This window comes from Athene cunicularia, assembly GCF_003259725.1.
Source record: "Athene cunicularia isolate RWA chromosome 7 unlocalized genomic scaffold, athCun1 chr7_part1, whole genome shotgun sequence".
Lineage (NCBI taxonomy): Eukaryota > Metazoa > Chordata > Aves > Strigiformes > Strigidae > Athene > Athene cunicularia.
The window spans coordinates 25,795,810-25,814,044 of record NW_020799107.1 but is presented as its reverse complement, the minus strand read 5'-3'; the positions used below and the strand labels follow the sequence as shown (position 1 = coordinate 25,814,044).

Below are 18,235 nucleotides of genomic sequence, written 5' to 3'. Positions count from 1 at the left end.
TTCTGATCAGTCATCATGCGTGCAGGAATAAAAGGCCTGATTACCGTTGAGGCTGCTTGGGGAGACAATACAACCAGGCTGGATGTTGTTTTGTTCTGCTTGATTGCCGCCTTCTCCATGTGAGCTCAGTGTGGCATGTCTGGGGTGTCGCGTGAGGAGAGTAAGAGGAGTTTGTGCTCTGTGTAGTCTTTATCAGGTTGTGCATGAGGAGTACGTCTAATACAGTTCTTCTCAGCATTATAGCTCCTTCTGGGGGGTCTTCTGCACCAACAGCTCCTTGCAGTTACTCACTGATACAGCTACATGAGCAGGAGTCTATACGGGATGTCCTGCCTTTGTCTCTGCCGTCTGTGTGGGCTCTGTCCCTACCCTCAGTAAAAGACTAGGCATGGCAAACATGCTGAGATCCATTAAAATGGGTCCTTTTCCTCTAATGCTGGCCAAATCAGTGCTGCTAAAATGAGAGTCTTGCCATCATTGTGCCTAAAAGGCTGTTACAGAGAAGTGCACACTCAGCTGTAGAGCAGTAGAAAACCCTGGAAGAAAGTCACAGACTTTGCTGTCGGCTATAGAAACCTCCTTTCCTTCCTCAACATATATGCTTAGCGTGAACCTGTGAAATGTCCAAGAAACAACAGCTATAAACTGACTTCCCCGAAATACTTTCTTTCCCTCTTTTCATCCTCTCCCGTCTGCTCTTTTCTTGTGTTTCTGTTCCTTTGTTGATGATAAAGACCCCCCATATTCATTCTGTGGATTCCCTCTCCCTCAGGCAGCCAATGAAAAATACAAATGGCATTTGATGTAAATTACGAGTAAGATTCTGCTGGGGTTTTTTGCCCCCTTTTTATGCTCTAGGCATTAGAATAATGAAGGAGAAGGCAATGATTCTTATTTAATTTATGTTCTTTAAGTCAGATGCCTTTGGCATGTGTGGGACAGGAAAAGGTTGGTCAGTGTGAATGACTAAGTCTGGACTGAAGGCTGATCTTTTATTTATTTAGGCAAATACAGGAATGTGCCTCCTGCCTTCCTCCTGCAGATCATCCTCACCTGCCATACCCTCCCTTGTTGCCTCTTTGTGAACAGTGATTCACAGGCTTGCCACGAACATAGCAGCTGCAGAGCATCCTGGTTTCAGAAATGGCGATGACAACTGTGATGCTGCTCCACCACCAGCTGGGAGACGCTCCCATAACTGGCCAGGGCAGTCACTCAATGAGAGGAGAGGTCTTTTGGCCGAGAGCTGTGCCAGGGACTTCCTTGTACTATACACAAAAAAGCCAAACTAGAGAAGCTAGGTTGGCCTGACCCATCCCTGTGCAAGGGGGAGTAGAGTCCAGTCCCCCACTGTGCCCTACAAAATATTTTCTCCTATTCTGCAAGAGGAAGCAACAAGCTTGGTTCTGCTACTTGTTTTCCCTGTAGTGTGGCTGCACACAGCCTGATGTTTAATGTTTCTTGCAGTGAAGTGGATATAGCTTTTCTCTCTCTGGACTGAAGGAACTGGAACTGCCTGTGCCCCAATTTGTTTCCTGGGTCCTGCTCACTGGGAGAGCCAGTGCCAGCCTTTACTCAGAGAAGATGCTGTCTTACAATCAAGATGTGATTGCACTATTAGTTTTTTTTTCCCAAGTCAAAAATGGCTCTCCAATAATGTAAAATTTTTCATCCCTGATCATACTGTGATGGGCGCATGGTAGTTCTTCTGCCTCCCAAGCAAATCATCCTTTCCAATAGACAAAGGTTCACTGATTCATTTGCCATTTTTTCTCTTTTAAAAACTCCTTAAATATCTATCACTGGGAAGACATTTAACTGCCTTAAGACCGCACAATGGTTTTGAGTCTGATTTGTTGAGGCTTTGAGGCCAGACAACTTTATTAATGACAGTGGGTTCCTTTTCAGATAAATCCTCCTTTTCAGAGAACATCTTTCCTAAAGAGTTTCACAGCTGATTATGGACACAAATAACTCATCAGAAAAAGTTAGAGATACTCAGTGCTTGGCAAGCCCTGAGTTATTATCCAGTTAATGCTGCGGCACTGTGCATTTCCAGCTGTGTTGCAGTGGCACGCAGACCTCAGCAGCTGTTGCGGAGCTCATTAAATAGCTGTTGAGCATCATCCCTGATTTGTCATAAACCTAAAGGTTCCTCTGGGGAAAGAATGTTATCGCCTGCCACAGCCCGGCTACACTACAGCGATGCTTCGGCACTGCCGTTATCATAGGGACGCTGCTTGCTTGAATTTCTCCCCTCTCCCTTTTGCCTTTACTATTTTTCCTTTTTTTTGGAAGAGTTGTGCTCAGATTATTCATAGCCTTATGCTTCTAACTGGCTTGTCTGGAAATGCAGTTTGGTGTATGCTTTAGGGCTACCTGGCTTCATTTCTTGCTAACCAGCTGAGTTTACATTTTAAAAAATATTTGGATGCCTAACAATACCAAAAGGAACACAACAGAGTTTTTTTATGAAGTGCTCAGGTATCTTGTCTCTATAGAGAGGAACGGAGTTTGAGGTGTAAGTTGTGTGATGAACAAAAGCTATATTTTTTGCAGAATTTTAGTGTTTGCACTTATTCTGAGTAGAAACAGAACCAGAAAACTTCAAGACTGAAAAATAAATTATGAGGGGGGGAAAAAAACTTTGTTTGGGGTTCACAGAAAAGCTTTGTTGTAAGAAGTGTTTATCTTCAGATGCATAATACAGAATATGCTGAAGCAAAATCTTATTTCAGAATATTATGCTTCTCAAAGTTTTCCATGTCTGATTTTCCCATTTTCAGAACTTTTACAGTTATCTTCCTTTTTTCCCTTTCAGGCATAATTTCAGCAGAACTGATACGATTTCCCAAATTGTTTTGGCTCAAGTTAAAAAGCTTCCAAAGATTTTCTGACCACTTCAGTCTTGTTGCTGAAAACCCAATTTTGGTATTCATGTGCTTCATAGAGACTTGAAAAATCCAGCCCATGGTCTGGTGCAGGAGGTGTTTTGCAAATGAAAGAGATCAGAGTTAAATTGAGTTTCTGATCCTGGTATCCAGATCACTTAAATTCTCTGTGCTTCACACATTTCTTGATATTATGTGAACAACAATAAAGTTGTTTTGGGGTTCTATGATTGTCTAGGCAGGGTCTGAGTTACTGCAGTCCCTAATTTTAGAGTCCAGTTTTTTAACTCAGCCAACAACCCTTCAGGCTTTTAGTTTGGAAACACCTTGTTCAAGTCACTGCTAAGTGGTCCTTATGTTTGTATGGAAACATTATCAAAAGAGACATGGAAGTCACTCCTGGCCAGATCCCCATTTGGCTGACTCTGAGAAGCACCTTGACAACAATATTTTTCCTTCCCTAAATTGCACTGTAATCCCAAGAGATTTGCAATGATCAGTTGCAGGGACACTCCAGTACTAGTGACAGGTGAAAGTATTAGTGTGTTTTCACAGAAAATTGCTCCTTTTGCGACTGTGCTTCTTGTGAAACTTGCCAAGTCACCATTATTGGGCTGTGAACCTCCCAGTGACTGTGCTCTATAAATATCCTGGATGGATAGAGGCAGTGCAAAAAGCAAACAGAGCACTTAAGCGGTAAGGACTTTTCTGTTGGGCCCGCTGTGTTTGTGCAAGTTGTCACTGTGACTGCCACAAACAGGCTGCAAAAAATATTTTCAGCTGCTTGAGATAAAATGGACAGAGGTGGAGACTTTGTGTTGGCTTAAATTTCAGGCCAGAAATGTTGGTTCTGCTGGCAGCCCCCGGAAGACCTTTTTGTCCTGAAGGCTCATGTGTAACAGCTTATATATTAGTCCAATAAAAGATACATATGATCTATACCTTGTCTCGCTATCAGTCCATCACCTAAAATGTTGCAGCTAATGGTGGCTCATATTTGATTTGTATCTAGTGTATTTTAAGGCTGCAAAACCATCCAGCCAGGATAAGTGTCTGTCTCAGTGCTGTCCTCTGCCTGTTATTATATATGTTTGTATTAATGATGAGATATCCTGTAGCATTAGTTGATTTAAATATTGAAAACAAATGTTCTCCTACTTCTCTGCCTTGGGGCTAGGAGTGATTATTTCAGTCTTTTCAGTGTATATGAATCTGCATCTGTTAGAGATCTCTATTCTGCAGTGAGCCCAACATATGAACTCAGTTTGCAAATTCATCTGAGAAATGCTAAAATTGGCACCTAGTTCTGCAAGTACCTATACTTAATGTATCCGATGGTCTAAGTACTATATTGCCTTGGAGCTGCAGTTTTTTAGACTTAGCTACTTGGGTCAACATCCTTCTGTCTCTTTATTGTTTACATCTTGATGTTTCAGTGTCACCAGGTTACATTATTATGACCCTGGGATGCAAACAGCCCATTGCTGAGGGTTTTTTTTTAGTAACTTGGCAACGTTATCTAAAGCAAAGCAGACTCTTGAAATTGGGACATACTGCAATACACAGGGACAATGAAAAGTGTTTGTGGTATGGAGTGTTTCTTGCACATTTGAAATCTCTGTTATATCAATGTGAATCCAAAAAGCGAGTGGCTGAAGCAAAAAGTCTTTTTTTTTTTGCTGTTTAATGTTTCTGATAAAATTAGCATTTGCAAAAAATACACTTAGAAATGGTATAAGAGTTTCACACAATAACCTTAACAATGTTTATAGTGCTGTTTATAAATATGTGTTTAGGGAGATATAAAATTGTAGATCATTGACCTGATAAGCCATAATATCATTTTCAGAGCTATTTAGGTGTGTTGGCTGAATGAATGTTTAGAATCGGTGAGCACATGTAGTAAAAATTTGCATTAAACCCATATCAATTTCAGGTGCAGAGGAAGCATTCCAATGCAGAATAGATGGGCCACTGGATTCATCTGTATTCTAAACCAGGAGCAGAATTTGCCCAAGGGATATCTTCTAGTCCTAATGTGAGGTGGCGTAAGGCAGTGGGAGGCATTGTATCTGAGACAAAGACTGAGCTGTAGCTCCTGGGTGCAGCTCCTGAGTCTGCCCCATATACCCCAGTGGGTCAGTCTGTGATGGACTCCATCAAATGCCCTAATTTCTAGCTCTTGACATGAGGGACAGCTGCTTCTATGACTACAAGCAGAGAGATGGAAGTAGATGCTACTTTCCATGCCACTCCTGACATGAGTCTAGTGATGAGTCCCCAGCACTTTTTGGCTGCTGCATGCTGGTTTCAGCATTTGGGGGCTGCAGAGTTGAGATACCAGCAGAAGCAGAAGGCTCAGCCCCTCCGGAACAGTGAGTCAAGGGAGAACCTACATCCCTAGTGAGTGGACAGTGGAGGAGGCAGGAAGAAAACAAGAAAGTTTGGGACACATTGCTATGAGTTGCAGAAAAATAACAGGAATTTAGCAAAACTGATACTCAGTGTGGTGATGTGCCATTTATGATGAAGTGCCTCAATGTATCCAGATCATTTTGAACATCTTGTTTCTTCAAGCCAATGTCAAGATCTTTTTGTATCCTGCAATCTGGAGCTCATTATGTGCATGACGCATGGAAAACCGTGTTTGCCTCTTAATAATGTAATACTGGGGAAAACAAGTTCTTAACCCCATTTTCTCTTGGACAACTTCTGCATTCCAAATTCAATCAGTTTTACATATGTGCACTTGAATATTTGTACATATGCCTCACTGTGTCTGAATGTGGATTTGAAAGTCATACTTTGTGAAAAAATCTCCCCTAGTCACTGATCCTTGGTTGATGGCAGAAGAACAAAATACATAAAGTGCAGTGCTCCATCCACCCGTCATGACCTGAGAGATGGAAATGCCCCCTTACTGCCAATGTTACAAACGGGTATTTCTCCAGAGGGAGATATTGAAGGATGCCGTGCATCTAGGAGTTTGTTGTTGTCTGCTTCAAAGTGAGGAGAGAATCAATAATTTGTTAGGCTGTGAGCTGACGGCTTGTCTGGGTGCCAGCTCCGGTGCCCTCCAGGATAAGCTGCCAAAATGACTGAGGGAGCAAAGCAGGATGTAAATTCCACAAGTCATTTTCCTGAAGCTCTTATGTGGGAAACCTTTAGAAGCGTCTCAGTAAGGACAAAATCCTTCCAGGCTTAGTTCTTGTTTGAGCAAAGTTCCTTCTGAGGTCAGTAGATCTAATCCTGAAGTTTTATCACTTGTTTACCTTGATGGGATTTGAGTGTGTGTGTGTATGGGGAAGAGAGGGAGGGAGGGTCTTGGGAAAGGGTGTGCTGGAAATGTTTTCCTGGCAGGCTGGAAGAAGCCTGCCAGGCTTAGACTCTGCAGAAATGAGCACATATGTGAAAGGAAGGCTTGCTTCAATAAAAACAAACTTTGCTTCCCACTTTTTCAATAGTGATAGAAAGAGCAGGTGAGGATTCCTCTTTTCTGTGGAGGCTCTTTGGTGCCTGAGCGTGACCCAACCCCATCTCTTGGGGATGGTACAGCTCACACTTCCATATATGTGCTTCAGAGGTGGTTTGCATCCAAGACCTTCTTTCTTTTGCATCCTGGAGGGAAAAAAGCTCCCCAGGCTGGCAACCCCCATCTTCTTTTTAATTGCAACACAGTCCATCAAAGTGGTAAGTAGCATCAAATATAGAAGCAGATGAGAGCTGTGACACTGGTTTCTGTTATTCTCAAGCTGAGAAAGAAGCTCTGGGTTTGCCATGTGGCTCTGGGGAAAGAACCTTGCAGGGGACTTTGGAGCAAGTCCTGGCTCTGCTTGCCCCATGTGAAACCTCATAAAAGTTGTCTTGTCCTTACTTTGCAAATTATGGCAGCCCACAGTGCCCTCAGCAGAGATTTCTCCTGCATATCCCCCCGCCTCTTTCTTCCTGCAAGTTGAAAGGTATCTCCTTTATAATGGACTTAGCCTTTATTAGCCAAAGATCATGCCTCTTTATTAACCTTCCAATAAGGCTACATCAGCTGAGTGAAACACTATTCAGCAGGGCATATGGTATCATAAAAGTCACTGCTGGTGTCACACAGCTGTGTACAATGCAGGAAATGGAGTTGCTGCTTTTTGCTTTTTAGTCAAGATGGAAATCATTCTTTTCTTCTATTCTGCTTTCTGGTGAGTGACTTATAAATGGCCTGTGTGAAATTGGCTCTACAAAATATAATCAGAAAATATATAGACTGTTGCATTGTTTTTTATGAATCCCAGATCATGATACAGGGGGGATTCGATGGTAAAATTTCATTAAAAGTAAAGGAGGAACACTAAAAGTTCTGCTGCTGATCCAGGGAAAGTAAAACTTCGTCAAGCCAAGTAACATTGGGCCATCTTGTACTTTATTCCCTGCTGTTTATCTAAAGCACATTTCTTACTTTCAATAGATTTCTACTTCTGCCAGTTTATATCTCCATGAGTTTAAGAGACTTTAACTAATTAAGAGCAGAGAGATTTTCACCATGCTGCCACAGCCTCACTGAAAGAATAATTTTCAAGCGTTTTGCTATCTGGGAGCATATGAGGCCAAAATTATAAATAAATAAGTGTCTGTGTACATATGCATATATATATTTAGATGTTCAGATTATATTTATATCCATATCCATATTTGTTTTTAAAAAAAGCTTTAGAAATGAGCACCTTCAGAGGGCAGAATGTACATACTGTAATGCAGACTTCTGGTTGGGTCTCCGGTTGTGTTAGAAGCTATTTGCAAATTAATCATGGAAGAAATTTAAGAGGTTTGATCCTATGGGTGAAGAAGTGTGTGTGTGAGTGCATGTGCACACATGCAGAAAACAGCTGTGAGGGATGCCTGTGCTTAAATTGATCAGACAAATTGTATTAATTCTGTCCATCAATGCTGTTTTGAAAAATGGCAGGCTGATCATATTAAAGTAGCTCAGAAATGTCTTTCCAAAATGGATTTTGGGCCCCAGTTCCCACACACATTTACTTTCTTGATTCACTTCAGAATGTGCTCCCCTCAGCATTTCCTGCACTTGTTCACACAGATGCACTGAAAAATGCATCATTATCCAGTGGTTTTCTGTAACAAAAGGTGGATTTTGGTCCAAATCCAGAGAAAGACATACAGAAAAAGATCATAACTGAGGAAATGACTGTGTCAAATTGCATATTAACAGTGAGGGAAAAAAAACCCCAAACAAAACAAATGAAGGGAGAGGTGATTCAATTGAAACTCACAGCTGCATTAACCTTACTTGTGTTGGACAGTGCCTGACTCCACAATAAATCCTGTACATCAAAGTTCAAGATTCAGATTCAGGAAAACATACAAGTTCTTAACTTCATCCCTGTTTGTCAGCATGATCCAGTGCCTCTTGCATCACTGTGAACCTGGTTGCCAACTCTCAAGAGGCTTGGTGAAGCACTGAGACCACACAGACTTTTAATTCCGTGTATAGGTATTTGTGATGCCACAAGGGGAGAGTCTGCTCTGAACTAGAGCCTTCAGCAAATGTATCCAGAGCATGAGTGATGCAAAATGAAAGCAGTCAGAGGAAGAAAGATTTGGTTTTGGAAGTTAACAAAGCACGTCTCATTTCAGTGTGGGGTGTTTGAGAAGAACAGAGTCACTCATAAGACCTGAAGGTTGAAAACCAACTTTGTCAGGATGAGAAGTTACAAATGCATTATTATGCTGTTGCTAAGATCACACCTGTAGTATCATGCACCAAGATCATGCTCTTAACTTCAGAAATCAGTCTCCAGATGAAGACTGCAACATTAAAGGAGATATGAGAGTGGGAGTGAATTTAGCCAATTTCATCTAAAGAAATGTTTAATGGCAGGATGATCATCTTAAGGGTCATTTAATAAATGGGAAAAGGAAATTACACATAACACAAGTAGTAACACAAAGAACAATGAATTCAATTTAATAAAGGGCAAATTCAAATTGGAAATGAGGCTAAACTTTTAGATGGTTAAGGGCAGGCAGAAAGGGAAATCATTTGCTTAATGAGGTAGTTCTGACAAACTAGGTAGAAATATTCTGGTTTCCAAATTCAGCAAGTGTGGAGTTGAATCTTTCCTGCCTGCTACAGTGCATTTGACCAGGTAGCCCAGCGGTGTTTTGTCAGCCTTGTCCATTATGACCATTATTTGCATTAATAACCCGTATTTGAATAAAGGCATTACAGTAGCATCAGTACATGGTGAGAATCCTTCTTTCATCTCTAACAATGAAAAAATAAATTAGATATTTTGTGGCTTCACAATATGAAACAAAAAGTTAAGTGTGCTGTAGTTGTACGAGCTGAGATTTATAGACCCCATGGAGATTTACAGCCTCACAGCATTTGTGTCTGGTCAGAACCGTGCTATAGAAAGGCTAGTGGGGATTTTTCCTAGGGTTGCGTGGGACTGGGGTGCTTCGCTCTTCACTGTGTTGCAAAGACAACTGGACACCCCAGAGGTACCTGTTCAAAATCCTATTCTTGTATTCCACTTCCACTGTTTCCTTGAAGCAGAGCTGACCTGAGGGCTGTTAGTAAGGCTACGGTTGTTCTTAATTAACCACCTACAGGTCCTGCTGCTCCAAATGGGCTCTTAGCCTCCTGCCTGCTACAGCACTTTCTAGGAGCATGTCTGAAAACAGGCTCGTATCTGTGTTGCCAAGAAGATTTTATGAAAAAAAGACTACAAATGCATAGTGTCAAACCCTCACATCTGAGTTAAAGTGGACCAATGTATTTACAGTGTAAATTTACTTGAACTAGCAAATGGTGCAAGAACTGATACTGATACTTAAGTCAGTGTGATTCTAATATGATGAAGACAAGTGATTAACAAAAATTAACAAAAATGTTTATCTCTTTGTGGCACAGATATACAGCTGATATTTCTTGCTATATTTTAAATATATTGACAGACACAAAGTACCTAATTAATGAAGTTTCTTAGGGATCCCAGTTAACATGTAATGATCACCAATTGATGGGTTTTGCAATGTCTGAAAATGAAATGAAATTATAGCATTCAGTGCAAGGAAATGGCTCATATTGTCCAACACAGCTGATGATTACTGTGTTTAAGTAACAGAATTTTCATCAGGATTTGAGCTGCTCAAAAATTAATGCAATTTTTCCAGGACATTGATAATGATCAGGAAGTGAATGTAAAACTGTGATCTCATTGTCATTTGGAAAGTTAATGGAATAATCTGATGGGCTGAGCTTGCTAGGGATCTAACTGTACACTGAAAAAGAAAAAAAAAAATCTTAAAGCATTGGTCTTTGCCAGCAGCAATGGAAGTGGAGAAGACAGTAGATTTTATTCCATAATTATCTGAGATGAAAATGGGTGGTGTCCCAAAGAGAAATAAAGCAGTGTTGCTTTTTGTGAGGCCTGAATACTAGCATTGGTTGTTACATGCTGCTATGGATGTGTATGTTGGAGAGCTGGTTGGAAAACTAATTTATTCCTGTAAAAATGTTGCTTTTACAGAAATCTTTCTTTAAGCTTTGAGATTTTCATTGGAAGAATTGAAAGTTATCAGTTTCCAGCTACTGGAAAATTTCAGATGGAAACCTGGTTTCTGGTCAAGTTTTTTTCTTTGGTGTGAACACATAAATGCTTGCAGGAGTAGCTATCTTTACTGGTGTGGACATTGTTTCCTCTACAGTAGAAATTAATCCTTTTTTTGCAATCTATTCTGTTTTATCTCTTGGTTCTGCAACATCCCTTACTGGATGTACAGGCTGCCGTAGCTGCTAGCTCCTTATTCCAGTTGTGAGTTTCTAAGTCTTGGTTTCTAAGTGTCTATTCCAGTTATAAGTTTGTAAGGTTCTTGGAGGACTTGTCATCCCAGTTGCTCTCAGATCTCTACTCTTTGCAGATGAGATGAAAATGAGTAATAATGTGTTTGTGATGTTCAGTGAAAGTAATGGCAGTAGTTGCACTGGCAGTAAATGTCAAAGAAAGAAGCTGTAAAGGCTGAGAAAAGTAGATGCAAATTACCAAGAGTAAGTGCAAGACATTTTTCTGAAATAACTCAATCTTTTTGGATGGGGTCAGAGAACGACAATCACAGATTTAATCCACATATGAGTTGTTGAAGTTGTTGAATAATAACCCATAAAATTTATACTAGTAGAGTTGTTCCAGGACCCTAGGAAAGGTAATGCTCCCTGGGTGTTCGTGGGAATATTTTTTGGACCTATATAGCACATTACCACTGTTCATCAACTAATATGTAGCACTTACTGCACTCATCTGTGTAACTGGGGAAGTTGAGTTGTCAGCAGGAGGTCAGAGAAAATGATCTGTTGGTCCCTTCTTGCCTTCATTTCTTTGAATAAAGGTCCTAGATGTCCCTATTAATGCCCACAAGCATGTGTGTGTTTGCACTGAGTGAAGAAAGTTTGGAGCTGCAGAAAGCTGTGTGATTAGCAATGAAACATACCTTCATACAGACCATCCTCTGTGTTGTTAAAAGGTGAAAGCATGGATGTTTCAGAATTTGTTGGGATATTTTATATAGCCTAAGCAGGCTGGTGCCATGTTTTTAGAAAGCAGAGTTGATTTGGAATGTGCTAGTAGTTGACAGTCTCTATTTAATGTACAGATATATACATCTTTCTGAATAGCCAGTAACTTTGTGGTTTAGACTCTCAGCTGAGAAGTAAAAGACAATTGTTAAGTCTGGTTAAATTAGGCAGTGTGAAAGTATAAGCTTTAGTCTTTTATGCTGGAGCATCCCATTGTTCCTTAGGGTGCAGATGCCAGGTGGTCTTTCCCTAGAAGGTCTCAATTTTATCTCCATGTAAAATGGGAGAAGCTTTGCAAGATGAGAAAACTCTTTCCTGTGTTGTTAAACTAAGGACTTATTTTCAGTATCTTCTCTCCTTTCAATAGGTGTCAGTCACCTTTTTGTGGTTAGATACCATAGACTAATTTCTGTCTCTGCTCCGGGTCTGTAGTTGAACAGAGTAGTTCATCACCAAGGGAAAACAAGTCTTTCTTTATAACTGTTTCTCTTCATTTTATCTCGGCTTGTCAGTGTCTGGCAGATTCTCCATCCTTTATGCCATTCCTCTTCAGCTCACTAACAGAGCCGTCATTAGCTCTGCATATAGGGCAGGCTCACAGTTTTCATTACTTCTCTGAAGCTTTGTTCACTCCTTCTTGGGTTTTCTTTGAATTTTATTTTTTTTTATAGGTGAAAAATTCTGGCTGAATCTGGTTTTGCTTTGCGTGTTCTTAACACTTGTAATTACTACTGCACTGGAGTGACCTGAAGTGGTGCTGTAACTGTGCCTAACATTTCTGTTTGGAAAAGCATTTATGATGTTGGCATGTGTATCTCATTTTGTTAAGTTTACTTGTACTGTTTAGAACAATCTGAGGAGATTTATAATTGCTTGTTTTGTAATACAGCCACAAAGAATTAAGTAAAGGCTTTATAAATAATCTCTCTTTTCCTCTAGCCAAAGAAACACTGTCATGCTTTCATATATCAACTTATTTAGGGTCAGAGTTTGACTTCTCTCTGCATTTGATAGGCATATATAAGTTCTGCATCTGAGTAGTTCACAGAGGAATTTGGCACTTTGATTTTTAAATGTGGTGCCAAACATGTGGAGAGAACAGCGTAGCTTGATTAGAATGGAGCCCATGCAATGACAGGAGGTATATTTTCAACAAACATTACTACAAGAAGAGACGACAACATAGGAAACCAATTGCAATTAAAATTGTAACTGAGTTGATACTGGAGATGGATAACTAACTGCTAGTTTTAGATATTTGCTAGCTAGGCAGAAACTCAGAAAATTAGTGTTTTCTGAGAACAGAGATATGGAGGAAAGATGGCTGATGTTTAAGACTCTACATTGGGACTCAGAACAGTTCCTGTTCTGGCTGCCTCACAGGATGTCTCTGTAGTCTTGGGTACGATTACAAACTTTTAACCATATGTTTATGCTGCGTCCATTAATCCAGAGCCCTCATTTTAGTTGGTCTTCATGAAATTCTAGCCTACCAAATAATATTTACTCATTAGTCTCTACTAGAAAGCACACAAATGGTCTTTGGAAAAGTTAAACTGAGTCACATTTAGACTGAATTGGAATTCTGTGTCCTGGTCAGTGATGGATGAAAAGTAGGCCCTTCAGAGATAATGACTCTATCAGATTTGATGTTCAGACCAGGCATGGGATCATTTAAGTTGTTTCAAGAAATGTTATGAGGAGGGAGAAGGGAGAATGGGAAGCAATGCTTACCATAAAGGCTATGAGCTATTTTCCCAAGATCTTAGTCACATAACTCAGGAAAGAGGAAGGACCTGACAGAAGTAGAGAGCCTTCCTCAAAGAGGACTTTATAACATCATTATTGTATCAGCCAAATGCAGGCACACTTGTTTTCTAATGAAGAAAAAAAAGCGCCTTTTTTTTTTTTCTTTTTCTAGGTAAATCATCCACAAACAAGCTTATGAGAAAAATAGAAGGAAGAAGGCCAAAGAGGCATGCCAGAGAAGGAAGTTTGCGGAGTCCAAGGGGTTCAGAGAAGACTGCAGTGGGACTGCCTCTGAGAGGGAGTGTTTATATCACTAATTCTTGACGGGTTTACCTTCTGGGACTTTGACCTTGGACTGCTGCCGGGACATTTGTCTTGGACTTGGCCTCTGGTGAGTTAGTGGTGGAATGACACACGTCTCTGTTGTGCTGAAACATGATGTTTTCAGATTGCTCAGCGTGAGGGGTTTTGGTCTCTGATCATTCTGTTTCTCCTGCTCCAGTGATGAGAGGATGTGTCGAGTAGTTAAAGCACAAATCTGGGAGCTGGAAGACTTGGCCTCTGTTTCTGAGGCTGCCACAGCCTGTATGTGATTTTAGACAAGGGAAAGAATGACAGACATTAGATGTAGCATTTTCCAAATGGTTCAGGGTTCTCTTAACTCTGCTGTCATTGGACTCAAGGGGACTTTCTCCCTTGATTTTGTTGGGAATGAGGACCTTGTATTTCAGAATGTGTATGAAGTAGGTAGGTTTCTGTGATCATCTGAATACAAAAAATGTGTGCCTGCTGCAGTGCAGAGAACTGCTGCAACTTTTGCAGATGCTGTTTAGTGGGTGGGAGAAGCACAGTTTAACTAAAAAGGTAGGTCACATTCAGGTCCTAGTTATACCAGTTCAAATCCAAACCAATGTTGGTGTATTTAGCCATACCTATTACTTCTCAGTCACTCAGTATAAGTAGAGGTGATGCAATATGCGCAGAGGAACAATGAATGGAAATTGGTTTGTTTGGTCCTAGAATACATTCCACACTAAGTAAACAGCATTGCAAAGGGTCAGCTTTGTAATACTGCTTTTCCAATGTGGCATTACAAAAAGACACTATTTACAGTTTGGGCCCACTTTGTGCTGTCTGAAACTAGGAAAAGTTTCCACTTTGGAAAGGTTGGAGCTTGTGTTTGGAAAATAGGCATTTTTAAGTGCCTTATGGAAAATAAATTTTTTATTTTGACAGAAATATAAAATGTTTCTCTATGATTTTGTAGTACGATGGACGTGACACAGAGTTTTCCAGAATAACCAATCTGGTCCCATCCTGTTGATTCATTTCCCTTAGACTGGCAAATAGATATGGGTCCACACAAAATTGGTCCAGGGGAAGTGGCAGTATTGGTCCTGCAGGCAGCTCCCAGCCTGGGAGTCCTCTGAAAAAGAGGAGGCTTGAAGAAGGCTGCAGGAACTGATCAGGTGGTGCTATTTGCAGAGAACAGTCTGCAGAAGGGTGTTCAGTAAGCCCCAGAAATCCCAGATATGCTATTCATTTGCAGATTGGTATACTGTGCATAGATTTGGTCATCTGACAAGGGAGGACAGGACCATATGGCCTAAGCCTGCTGCTGGAAAAAAAAATACACAGCTAGAGGGACCAAGTGCCACTGTCCCTAGAGAAAAAGAAATAGTTGTGTGCTCCTTGTGTTCTGGAGGCTTGCTCAAGCAAGTCCTTCCTGTGCTGTGAGCAGTCTAGAGGCAGAGGAATAGTATCTTACTGAGAGCTATTTTACTGCTTATCGGGGATCCTAGAAGACCTGGAAGTTTGATCTTAAAATCTGCTTGCACTTCAATTTCTTTGGCTTGTGGCATGGCTGCTGCAAGCTTGGGGATTCTGGCCTGGAGTTATCAGTGCTGTAAAAGCACAGACCCTGTTAGCTGTTTCTCCGGCCTCCTGCAGTGTGACCCGGCGGGGAGCCACACAGAGTGCCGTTAGAGACCAACAAGGCAAGCTTGGTCCTTGGTCCCCTCACACTTTTTGATAGAGCTGGCAAAACCAAAAGACTGGATGTGTCAATGTTGACAAATCAAGCTTTACTGTCAGAAGAGAGCTGTGTTGGAAATTTTCTGGGCAGGTCTACTTACTGCATCCTGGATCTGGTTTAGAAACAATGCAAAGCGTGAACTTTGTTCAGTGGGTTTTACTTCTCTGATCTTCATTGTACAGAATGGTGTGCAGCAGCTGTGCTCTTCAGAGGAGGAATAGACATTTTCTTTGACTAAAGATGTTTGCAGTTATTTCCTGTCTCCCCTTGAACTCTTTTCATATTCATATTTTCAGTGCTAATGAGAATCATGACTATATGCTAAAAAGATCCTCTGTCCTTTAAAACTTCTCTTGGAATAGCCAAAGACAAAAAAGTAATGAACTAAAGCTCCCTCTGAGTTTTTGACTCATCCAATCACCTAAATTAATCAGTGTTAAAGAAAAGTGTGTAGCTTGCTGCGACCATCCAGGGGGCTCTGTCTGGCTCCATGACTTGCATTGCTTTGTCTGGGTATCACAGTGTGCATATGGTGCGGGATTATGCTCTGTCCTCAGGTGCCTGCCACACTTACACTGTGTAATCAGACTGAATTTGGGATGAATGTCAGCTACAACAGAAAACTATTTCCAAGCAGCTGTAGATTTAATATAGGCCTTTTAGGATCAAGTTTTCATGTCCAGTATAAATCCACTGAAGGAAAGAGTTTATTTAGATGCACACAAGTTGAAAGTAAAATCTAGACCTAAATGTTTCATTCAAGCAGTACCCCAGGCACTGCCTCTGTGACCTTGTCCATACCTTATATATATATATATACATGCTTTTGGTGACAACTTTGAATTAATAGTCATGGATGTATGTGGAATAGGCAGGAATGAATATAGTAGGCACAACTCTATGGTGTTCTCTGTAGAAACATTGCAAGCAATGGGGACTAGTGTTTGGGAGGCACCAGCCCATAAATTGGGGTTCCTCCCTTCCCCCAGTGGTGCTACTGGCTTGCTGTAAAACCCTTTGCAAATCACTCACCTTCTCTGGAGGTTCAGTTTTGCTTTTGTAAAGCAGGAACAATGATTCCTTTCAGCTGTGCCTCCACAGTGGTGATTGAGCAGGGCTAACAAGGAGTAATGCAGTCTTCAGGGAGTGGCAGCGCTGAAGCTACTCTAGCAAGTGTTTTCTACTAGAAGAATGTATCCTTAAAATATTTAATCAACAATCTCTGGGTATATATACCCCTACTTCTGCTTTAAATAATCTTAGTGATTTAAGGCTTTATTATGTCTTTCCCTCTTGTTTATCTCATGTTCTTATCAACAGAGGCTTCACTTTAGACCATAATGAAGCTTTTCAACCATACTTTTACTGGCTATAGTTGTTAGGAAATCTTCTGCATACTTTTTTTTAAAAAAAAAAAATGTTGACCCCATTCTCACTTTCTGAACTATCTTGACTTTTTTTAAAGGGAAGCAATAATGAATTTCCATATGGGCTATACCTTGTAAAAAGATTATCTCCATTTATTCCTTCTATAAAGTTTTCAGAAGGGAAGGCACTGTCCCAATGCACAGAAGCAATTTTTCTTTTCAATGGATCCTGTGACTCAAATCTAAACCTTTGCTCTCAGAGGAACACTTTTCAAATGTTTACTTACTGCTTGATTCCTGATAGGCAGTCTGGAAAAAAAACAGATGAGGTGTTACTCCTGAAAGTTATACTGCTTTATATTGTTTGAAAGGCAGAGATTGAACTGATTTGTCTAGCAGCTTGCCTTTTCTCAACTGGGGGAAAGAGTTCCTTTGTAGCTCAGGCTTTTATCAACAGTCCAGTAAAAGTGTTTTTTATATATACATAAAAAATCATACAACATTTATATAAAGCCTTTCATCTTGATGGCTCCAAAGTAGTTGACAAATTTGTCAAGTAATTTGTCAGCTATGTTGCTCAAAAGTTATCTCTTACTCCAGCACAAAAATGGAGGTATTTCTATAGTGGATGAAATTGTTCTTGCTACTAATAGTTTTTTTAAGTAACCATCAGACTTGTAATGCATTCATTACAAAATTTTAATCTAAGAATTTTAGAAACTTTTTCCTGGTCATTTAAGGGGATTTATTTAAACATGAAGTCACCTTCCTGTTCTAGTGTGGTGAGGGGGGAACTGGTGCACGAGGCGTGCTGAGCAGGAGAGGATCAGCACTGCATCTGTGGTGTGTGTAACTGGGGAAAAAAAGGAAATAATACACCAAAGACAAAACCAGGGTCCTAGAAAGATCCCCTTCTGACAGTCACTTGGTGATAAATTCCTGTTCTGTGGCACAGCTGGAACAGATTATTGTGTATGGGCAAAACTGCATGAACTGATGGGGATGCCTGCTCCTCTCTGTTACCCCTGTACTCATTCCAGGCTTGGAGAGGAGTCTCTATGCCAAGAGTGGGTTGTCTTCCCAGGGCTGGTGATGTTTCTCACAGCAATTTGACCTTTACCTCACTGGTGAGACCATGAGCTTCCATGGCCAGTATTTCCATATCAGCCTTGCAGATGCGCGGTGTTTGCCTCTTCTGGAGGGGCTCTGCGTACACATACCATGTACATACACACTCTGCATCTGTAAGGCTTCATGAGAGGATCCTCTTGGCTGCTGAACTTTTCCCTTGTGCAAGTTGCTGGCTACCTCATGAACAAACACGTTGCAAGGTGACTAAGGGTTTCATGATGGGATCCATAGCATGAGTGTGTTAATGGAGTCAAGTGCTATTTATTGGCTCCAACGTATTTCACTGCACCCTTGGCGCATTCGTGCTTCCTGTATGAAACTTGGCTGAAGGAGTCAGAACTGCAAGACATCATCCCAGATTCCAGCTGGGATGCGTAACTTGGCTACATGACACTCTCCCCTCTTTGCCCCCCTTAGCCACTTCCCATGTTAAATAGTTTCTCAGGACTCAAAGGGGAAGGGGGAGATAATCTCCAGG

The 18,235-nt window shown here is 40.8% G+C and overlaps 1 protein-coding gene across 5 annotated transcripts in view; it reads left to right on the top strand.

Annotated features, from left to right (window-relative positions):
* Window positions 1–13,403: 13,403 nt before the first annotated feature.
* The window catches only part of SEMA5B (semaphorin 5B), a 217,578-nt gene continuing 212,746 nt past the window's right edge, over window positions 13,404–18,235 (top strand). For 4 of the 5 annotated variants that reach the window (XM_026852819.1, XM_026852815.1, XM_026852818.1 and 1 more), the window contains exons 1-2: window positions 13,404–13,615; window positions 17,711–17,715. The gene's annotated coding sequence lies outside the window, so the exon portion shown is untranslated. The remainder of the gene's footprint in view (window positions 13,616–17,710; window positions 17,716–18,235) is intronic. The other variant, XM_026852816.1, reaches the window with a different exon arrangement.